General features: G+C 42.5%; 1 long non-coding RNA gene and 1 other non-coding gene across 2 annotated transcripts; both read right to left on the reverse strand.

Moving 5' to 3' along the window:
• Positions 1-2,773: 2,773 nt before the first annotated feature.
• On the reverse strand, positions 2,774-8,998 carry LOC111971916 (uncharacterized). Its single transcript, XR_011480733.1, has 6 exons — positions 8,565-8,998; positions 6,042-6,102; positions 4,461-4,505; positions 4,318-4,379; positions 4,125-4,188; positions 2,774-3,522 (listed from the first exon to the last, which is right to left on the reverse strand). It is a non-coding gene; the product is annotated as an uncharacterized lncRNA (long non-coding RNA).
• A 205-nt stretch (positions 8,999-9,203) lies between these two features.
• Positions 9,204-9,344, reverse strand: LOC111972407 (U4 spliceosomal RNA). Its single transcript, XR_002878433.1, has one exon. It is a non-coding gene; the product is annotated as a U4 spliceosomal RNA (small nuclear RNA).
• Between the last annotated feature and the right edge of the window lie 658 nt (positions 9,345-10,002).

Here is a 10,002-nt window from a genome sequence, read left to right on the forward strand (position 1 = left end):
TCTTATGGCTTGGGGTTAGAAGCTGTTTAGAAGCTTCTTGAACCTAGACTGGCGCTCTGTTACCGCTTGCCGTACAGTATCAGAGAGAACAATCTATGACTAGGGTGGCTGGAGTCTTTGACAATTTTTAGGGCCTTCCTCTGACACTGCCTGGTATAGAGGTCCTGAATGGAAGGAAGATTGGCCCCGGTGATGTACTGGGCCGTACGCACTACCCCCTGTAGTGCCTTGCAGTCGGAGGCCGAGAAGTTGTTATACCAGGCAGTGATGCAACCTGTCAGGATGCTCTCAATGGTGCAGCTGTAAAACCTTTTGAGGATCTGAGGACCCATGTCATCGGCAAACTAAATGACGGTGTTGGAGTCGTGCCTGGCCGTGCAGTCATGAGTGAACAGGGAGTACAGGAGGGGACTGAGTACGCACCCCTGAGGGGCCCCTGTGTTGAGGATCAGCGTGGCGGATGTGTTGTTACCTACCCTTACCACCTGGAGGTGGCCCGTCAGGAAGTCGAGGATCCAGTTGCAGAGGGAGGTGTTTAGTCCCAGGGTCCTTAGCTTAGTGATGAGCTTTGAGGGCACTATGGTGTTGAACGCAGAGCTGTAGTCAATGAACAGCATTCTCACATAGGTGTTCCTTCTGTCCAGGTGTGAAAGGGCACTGTGGAGTGCAATAGAGATTGCATCATCTGCGGATCTGATGGTGCGGTATGCAAATTGGAGTGGGTCTAGGGTTTCTGGAATAACTTTTTAGTGACGGGGCAGTATTCGGAAAATCGAATGAATGACGTGCCCAAAGTAAACTGCCTGTTACTCAGGCCCAGAAGCTAGGATATGCATATACTTGGTAGAATTGGATAGAAAACACTCTATCCAGTTTCTAAAACTGTTATAATAATGTCTATGAGTATAACAGAACTGATATGGCAGGCAAAAACCCGAGGAAAATCCATCCAGGAAGTGGGATTTTTTTTATGTGAGTGGTTTTCTATTGAATGCCTATTGACTATGTAATTGGTTAGGGCCCAGATTGCAGTTCCTATGGCTTCCACTAGATGTCAACAGTCTTTAGACATGGTTTCAGGCTTGTTTTCTGAAAAATGACAAAGAAAATACCTTTTGGTTAGGGGACTGGGGAAGCATGCAGTACTGGTTTGCACGTGTGACTGTGTGCGCTCCCTTCGTTGTTTTTCCTTTCTATTGAATACGCTATTGTCCGGTTGAAATATTATCAATTATTTAGATAATTGACACCCTGAGGATTAGTTATAAACATCATTTGACATGTTTTGACGAACTTTACCGGTACTGTTAGGATGTATTCGTCTGCATGTTTTGACCGCCTTTGAGCCAGTGGATTACTGAACAAAACGCACCGACAAACTGAGTTTTTGGGATATAAAGAGGGACTTTACCGAACAAAACAACCATTTATTGTGTAGCTGGGACTCTTGTGACTGCAACCAGATGAAGATCTTCAAAGGTTAAGTGATTCATTTTATTTATATTTCTGACTTTCGTGACTCATCTGCTTGGTTGGAAAATGTTTGTATGCTTTTGTAAGCGGGGCGCTGTCCTCAGATAATCGCGTGTTATGCTTTCGCCGTAAGGCCTTTTTGAAATCTGCCAAAGCGGCTGGATTAACAAGAAGTTCATCTTTTAACCGATGTATAACACTTGTTTTTTTCCTGAATGTTTATTATTACTATTTCTGTCATTTGAATTTGGAGCTCTGCAATTTCACCGGATGTTGTCGAGGTAGGTCGCTAGCGGCACGGCTGCGTCAGAGAGGATAATGGTGTTGATGTGAGCCATGACCAGCCATTCAAAGGATTTCATGGCTACATACGTGAGGGCTACGGGTCGCTAATCATTTAGGCAGGTTACCTTAGTGTTCTTGGGCACAGGTACTATGATGGTCTGCTTGAAACATGTTGGTATTACAGACTCGGACAGGGAGAGGTTGAAAATGTCAGTGAAGACACTTGCCAGTTGGTCAGCGCATGCTCGGAGTACACGTCCTGGTAATCCGTCTGGCCCAGCGGCCTTGTGAGTGTTGACCTGTTTAAAGGTCTTACTCACATTGGCTGCGGTGAGCGTGATCACACAGTCTTCCGGAAGAGCTGATGCTCTCATGCATGTTTCAGTGTTACTTGCCTTTAAGCGAGCATAGAAAGTATTTAGCTCGTCTTGTAGGCTTGTGTCACTGGGCAGCCCTCGGCAGTGCTTCCCTTTGTAGTCTGTAATAGTTTAAGCCCTGCCACATCTAAGTACCCCTGACTGCAGTGTGCAATTCGGGGCGGGGCTCAATGTGGGCGGAGTCAAACGTTTGACTCCGCCCACGTTTGATCCCGCCAATGTTTTTTTTTGTCCATCTGAGGTTTGACAGTCACACACTGAACACAAACACACACGTTTGTGGAAGGCACACGTTGAATACAAACGTATTTCATTTTTGAAGATCGTAAGAAATATTGTATAAAGTGGTACCAGCACATGTGCTTCATGCTATATTTGAGACAAGCTACTGATATTGTTGCAGTGAACATCAGCCTTGTTATGTATGTCATGTACTGTTAAAATTGTGTTGATTAATGTAATTATATTATTTCATTGAGCATATATATACAGTTACTACCTATCCTGATTTATAATGCTATTTACTTTACTCGTGAGAATGGAGACAGACTATACCATTTAGACATAGTGACAAGCTGCATGTGCTTTGTACATTAAGTTATACCAGCTCCATCCAGTAAAGAGATCAGAGACTTGGGTGACTTTACGTCATCTTTACTAAACACAATTAACACTTGAAACAATTAACACAGCAGACAAAAACAAGGTTTGACCACTCCTCAAAAATGGCTTCTCTCCTGCTCCTCAAGAGGCAGACTGTCACGTTCGTCGTAATGTGGAAGACAGGAGGACCAAGGCACAGCGTGATATAAATACATTCTTCTAAATTATTTACCGAAACCAAGAACACTAAACACACTATCAAAATAACCAACGAACGTAACGCTATATAAACAATAAGTGCAGACACAGGCAACTTACACATAGACAATAACCCACAACACAAAACAGGCTACCTAAATATGGTTCCCAATCAGAGACAACGCAAAACACCTGTCTCTGATTGAGAACCATATCAGGCCAAACACATAGAAATAGACAAACCAGACATACAACATAGAATGCCCACTCAGATCACACCCTGACCAAACAAAACATAAAACATACAAAGCAAACTATGGTCAGGGCGTGACACAGACAGTCATTTTCTTGTTGTCAACTGCCTCCACATAGAACATCTCATAATCTCTCTGTAACTGGAACATGAACGTTTCCTAGAGGAGAATATTTTCCTCTTCATCCAGGCCATCATACAACCGTAGTTCTTTAAGGGTTGTAATACGGTCTTCCCCGTCCATCCCAATTACACTAGGGAGGGAAACAGTGCCTTTAAATGTTTGGAGTTCGCACCACCTTGCTGCCTCTAGGCTGTCCCTGAGAAGAACATCTGTTTGGCGTTCGCACCACCTTGCTGCCTCTAGGGTGTCGCTTAGAAGAACATCTGCTTCCTTGAAGAAAAGGGAGGAATAAATATTAAGAGTAGTGCCTCATTGGGTGATCAAGTCAAATTACACCCCACTTTCACAATACCACCATGCAAACAAAAGCCACTATTACTAAAGGGGTTTTCAGTGATATCTATAACTACTCAACAAGTCATCACAACTATTATATCTTGCCATGCATCAAGCCTTCAGCATTATACACAGTAGACTACATACCCAGTTCACAGTTCCCAGTTCGCCGTGCATTTTGTTTTCAGTATCGTCTAGAAAGAAAACAGATTGTGGTCATTAAGTAATGTAAAGGAACCTCTAGGGATGTGTGTACAAGAATGCACATTACTTTAGCTAATAGCCTATACAGTACCTGATCCTGCAGAGCTGGATGCTGATTGACCTCTAATCATCGCTGAAATATATTGGAGAGGGGGGGGGGGTTAAGTCTTTAAACATTGGTTTAAGACTATACCACTCATCATATGAGAGGGGGGGGGGGGGTTTAAGTCTTTAAACATTGGTTTAAGACTATACCACTGTCATATGACACCTCCTACCTGTAGTGTGTTTTGTTTTCGCTGCCTTTTCAATCTTTCAACCTCTCTTCTTCAGACCTAGTGAGTGAATGACATACATTACATACATTCAATATGAAAATATATATTCAGATCAGTCTGGCTACAGTGAACAAGTGATTTTAAGGATGGCAAATGAAACGTTTTTTATAAATGTTCAATACTTACGGCATGGGAAAGTTCGGCAGGAGAACTAGGCACCACCATCGCCTAATTTGCTGCATGTTTTCCTTTTTAAAATAAATCACACAATCGGATGGGTATCCAAAAACATATCCACTAGTGATGAGAATTTCATAATTTATACATACCTCAGTGAAATCACACTGTGCTTCCATTGCAATGTACAGGGCGTACTGTAAGTTAATTTATGGGCAGGAGGGACGGTAGCGTCCCACCTGACAAACATCAGGTGAAATTGCAGAGTGCAAAATTCAAACTACAGTATTATAAATATTTAACTTTCATAAATCACAAGTGTAATACATCAAAATAAGCTTAACGTCTTGTTAATCCAGCCGCGGTGTCAGATTTCAAAAAGGCTTCAGGCGAACGCAAACACATGCGATTATCTGAGGACAGCGCCCCCGCATACAAAACATGAAAACATATTTCTACCAGGCAGGTCGCACGAAAGTCAGAAATAGCGATATAAAAAATGCCTTACCTTTGAAGATCTTCTTCTGTGGGCACTCCAAAAGGCCCATTTACATCACAAATGGTCCTTTTGTTCGATAATGTCTTGTACGTTATATCCATAAAACTCAGTTTAGCTGGCAACCTTCGGTCAATAATCCTCCCAGTTTCCCTCCATCAAAATGCATACAAAATGAATCCCAAACGTTACTAATAAACTTTTCCAAACAAGTCAAACAACTTTATATCAAACCGTAGGTACCCTAATACGTAAATAAACTATAAAATTTAAGACGGAGAATCGTTATGTCTTTACCGGAGAAAATACCAAAGAACGCGTTCTCTTCCGCGCTTGGAAACACTACAGCCAAATGGGAGCCACCTAGAAAAAACACTTCCAAAAACCAGCCTGAAACTCTTTCTAAAGACTGTTGACATCTAGTGAAGCCCTTAAGCACTGCAATCTGGGAGGAATTGGCCTTATTATTAGTGATAACCATTGAAAATAGAGTATAGGCAGAATTCTTTTTTTTGGGGGGGGGGGGGGGGGGGTGTTTGTCCTCAGGGTTTCGTCTGCCAATTCAGTTCTGTTATACTCACAGACATAATTTTAGAAACAGTTTTAAAACTTAGAGTGTTTTCTATCCAAGTCTACCAAGTTATATGCCATATCCTAGCTTCTGGGCCTGAGTAACAGGCAGTTTACTTTGGGCATGCTTTTCATCCGGACGTCAAAATACTGCCCCCTACCCAAGAGAGATTAAGAAAGAGTAGGTTGTTAAGTTTGATAGTTATGATAACAACAATAATGATAATAGTAAATTATAATAATACCACTCCCCCAGGAATATATTTCAGGATGTAGAAGACATCCCCCCCAAGAAGTCACAGCATGTCACATCAGCATCCAGCTCTGCAGGAGTTTGATGTATGAATTGTGTGTGTAGTGTAAAAACTGTAGGAAATAGGTCCCAAAAAGTGTCAAGAATAATAAAGAACTAAAAGTATGAGCAATAACAATAGTGTGCTTTGCAGGCCGCAAGCATAGAAATAATAATAACTTTTCATATGTTATAACAGAAAACAGGACTAATATAATAAACTGAATAGCATCTTACCATCAAAACAAACACCCCACAATTGTTTGAAAATCCTTGCTTTGGTAGGTCCTGTGGTGTGAACAAGGTACAATTTTCAATAAAGGAATGACAATCAAATGGTACAGTTGAGTGGAATTATTTAAAGGAATATCCAACCTGAACATCATCCACACCAAAAGTCCTCCAAGGTCCAGGGGACAAGATCCGAGCAATGTTTCTGTGAACACAGTGTATGTGAAAGTAAAGAAAAACTACAATTTAACAGCTTTTTATACTCCAGCATGCATAACAGTTTTGAACACAGTTGGAACTGAATTAGCCCAAGTATTTTTCACAACATGTATGGGTGTTGCTGGACCAGAAAATGTATTTTCGACTGCAAACACACCATTTCTCACATCAATGCACTCACATGCCAAAAATCTTTCCTTGGACACTATTTCAAAGCAATGTGTATGCTTTCTTCGTAAATGTGTTTCCATGTTTTTCTTATTTAACTTAAGTTTGCAGTGGGGACAAGTTACAAAGACTTTTCTTGACTTGCCATGTATGTTGGGACCAGGTGATTTCATTATTGTATTTACTATGTGTAGGCCTGTGTAGACTCGCTATGTGTAACTAAGGGAATGGCCGTCGGCATCAACGATACACATTTAGAACCAGCCAAAAACAACAAGGCATACATTGAAGAAACACAGAAAATCAACGATCAAATCGATTACATAACTGTACATGTAAACCTAGGCTTACTGCTCAAGTAGGCAAATTTGTCCAAATAAGATTCCCTCATTGTAAGCAATTAGCTAGCTCACGTTCAAAAGGGTGCTATTGCTAATTAGCTAGCTCAAGTGCAAATGGTTGTTAATTAACGCTATGCTAACATTGTTGTGGTAGTTGGTTATATAAAAATATACCACTGCACTGGTATAACATGAACATTACAAAGGACATTACGCATAATGACAGTCTCACTTCCATGGTTGATATTTTTATCCATGTAGGTTAGGTTAGGTTCGATTAAGATTTGCTTTCGTTGACGTTGATACCTTCGACGTGAACTCAACTTGGGTGTGCTTGAAGGAGACGAGACGGGAAAGGTTCGTGTTAAACGCGTTTGACTCCGCCCACATTGGGCCCGAACTGCACACTGCAGTCAGGGACTTCTCGCCACATCCCACGAGCTTCGGAGCCGGTGTAGTACGCTTTGCCTGTTTGATGGTTCATCGGGGGTATAGCGGGATTTCTTATAAACTTCTGGGTTAGAGTCCTGCTCCTTGAAAGCCGTAGCTCTACCCTTTAGCTCAGTGCGAATGTTACCTGTAATCCATAGCCTCTGGTTGGGGTATGTACGTACGGTCACAGTGGGGACGACGTCCTCGATGCACGTATTGATAAAGCCAGTGGTGTACTCCTCAATGCCATCGGAAGAATCACGGAACATATTCCAGTCTGTGCTAGGAAAACAGTCATGTAGTTTAGCATCCACTTCATCTGACCACTGTTTTATGGACCGAGTCACTGGTGCTTCCTGCTTTAATTTTTGTTTGTAAGCAGGAATCAGGAGGGTAGAGTTATGGTCAGATTTGCCAAATGGAGGGTGAGGGAGAGCTTTGTACGCATCTCTGTGTGGAGTAAAGGTGGTCTAGATTTTTCCCCCTCTGGTTGCACATTTAACATGTTGATAGAAATTAGGTAAAACTGATTTAAGTTTCCCTGCATTAAAGTCCCCGGCCACTAGGAGCGCCGCCCCTGGATGAGCATTTTCCTGTTTGCTTATGGCGGAATACAGCTCATTGAGTGCAGTTTAGTGCCAGCCTCGGTCTGTGGTGGTATGTAGACAACCATGAAAAATACAGATAAACTCTCTAGGTAGATAGTGTGGTCTACAGCTTATCATGAGATACTCTACCTCAGGTGAGAAAAACCCTGAGACTTCCTTAGATATCGTGCACCAGCTATTGTTTACAAATATGCATAGGCCCCCGCCCTGTGTCTTCCAAGAGGCTGCCGTTATGTCCTGCTGATAGAGTGTATAACCAGCCAGCTGTATGTTCTTAATGTCGTCGTTCAGCCACGACTCTGTGAAACAAGATATTACCATTTTTAATGTCTCGTTGGTAGGATATACGTGCTTTCAGTTCGTCCCATTTATTTTCCAGCAATAGAACGTTAGCTAGCAGAATGGAAGGCAAGTGCAGATTAGCCACTCGTTGCCTGTTCCTCACAAGACATCCTGATCTCTTTCCTCAAAATCTATGTTTCCTTTTCCAGTGAATCACGGGTATCTGGGTCTGGTCGGGTATCTGGGTCTGGTCGGGTGTCCATAATATATCCCTTGCATCCGACTCATTGAAGAAGAACTCCTTGTCCAATTTGAGGTGAGTAATCCCAGTTCTGATGTCCAGAAGCTCTTTTCGGTCATAAGAGATGGTAGCAGCAACATTATGTACAAAACCAGTTACGAACAACGCAAAAAAAATAAAAAATAAATAGCATAGTTGGTTAAGAGCCGATAAGACGGCAGCCCTACCCACCGGCGCCATCTTTAGCGCACATGCGGTTAGTTACTCGCTACAGTGGCCATGTTCGAGAGGATCAAAACCGAAATGTATAATTGGTAAATTGTAAATGACTGACTGATCTACAAATAATAATGAGTAGTTATTTATTTTCTTTCACCCCTTTTCGTGGTATCCAACAGTCTTGTCCCATCGCTGCAACTCCTGTACGGACTCGAGAGAGGCAAAGGTCGAGAGCCGTGCGTCCTCCGAAACACAACCCAGCCTCACTGCTTCTTGACACAATGCTCGCTTAACCCGGAAGCCAGCCGCACCAATGTGTCGGAAGAAACACCGTACACCTGGCGACAGTGTCAACGTGCATTGCGCCCGGCCCGCCACAGGAGTCACTAGAGCGCGATGGGACAAGAACATCCCTGCTGGCCAAACCCTCCCCTAACCCGGACGATGCTGGGCCAATTGTTCGCTGTCCCATGGTTCTCCCGGTCGCAGCCGGCTGCGACAGAGCCTGGACTCGAATCAGGATCTCTAGTGGCACAGCTAGCGCTGTGATGCAGTGCCTTAGACAACTGCGGCACTCTGGAGGCCCATGAATAGTTATTTCTGATGCAAGGTTCTCTGTAGATCAGTTAGTCATTACTCACCTGCACTGTCGGCTGCATAGTCGAACAAACCCAGTGATTTCCAACACGGATCATTTCAGACTTCCATGATGAATAGCGTTTCATGCGCTCGTTAGAGTTAGCATTAGTAACACTACTATGTACGATTCAAAGTTAATATTTCACAAGCATACCAGTCTCCTGAGAGACCATCAAAAATTGCCAAAGCCGACTATATTTCAAGTCGTCTCGGCGGGGTATTGGGTAAAGTTTTCAACTAGCAATAATCGCGCCTCGGATAAACCTCATAGGCTACGATACTGCCACTGCGCAAAGATAACGAGAAAGGGGGATTGGGTGGATATACTTTCGACTCGATGATGATTCCTATAACGGTTTCAATAAAATAAAAAATAAAAATTATAAACAATACACAAATAGAGATAGATTAGGGAGACGTGTAAAATGTTATTATGATGTGAACACAATTAAAAATATATATTCTTAAATGTTTCATTTAAAATATTCAAAGAAATGCCGTGCATTGTGGGATACATTGTGTCAACATGTGGAGAATTGGACATAACTGATCAGTTACCTACAGGCTGGATAAAACAAGGATAGGCTAAGGGGCTTTCCCACAAAATGGGTTTGTAGCTGGGTTTGTCGTTTTTTACAGTTTATTTCCACAATCGTCACACAGGAGCGCACTAAACAACGCATTACACTTGGCTCATTCATCCCCCTCCTCTCCCCTGTAACTATTCCCCAGGTCGTTGCTGCAAATGAGAACGTGTTCTCAGTCAACTTACCTGGTAAAATAACGGTAAAATAAAATAAAAATAAATAAAATAAAAATTGTGGTTTGTTTAAAAGGGTTGTCTAGTGCGGTTCGCTGCAGAACCAGTCCGGACCAAACACAGGAAAAGAACCAAAGAAGCGCAGTATTATCAAAGACAGTACAGTATGCTTTAGAAACTCTGTTGTATTATTGGT

Source organism: Salvelinus sp. IW2-2015, linkage group LG13 (assembly GCF_002910315.2).
Source record: "Salvelinus sp. IW2-2015 linkage group LG13, ASM291031v2, whole genome shotgun sequence".
Lineage (NCBI taxonomy): Eukaryota > Metazoa > Chordata > Actinopteri > Salmoniformes > Salmonidae > Salvelinus > Salvelinus sp. IW2-2015.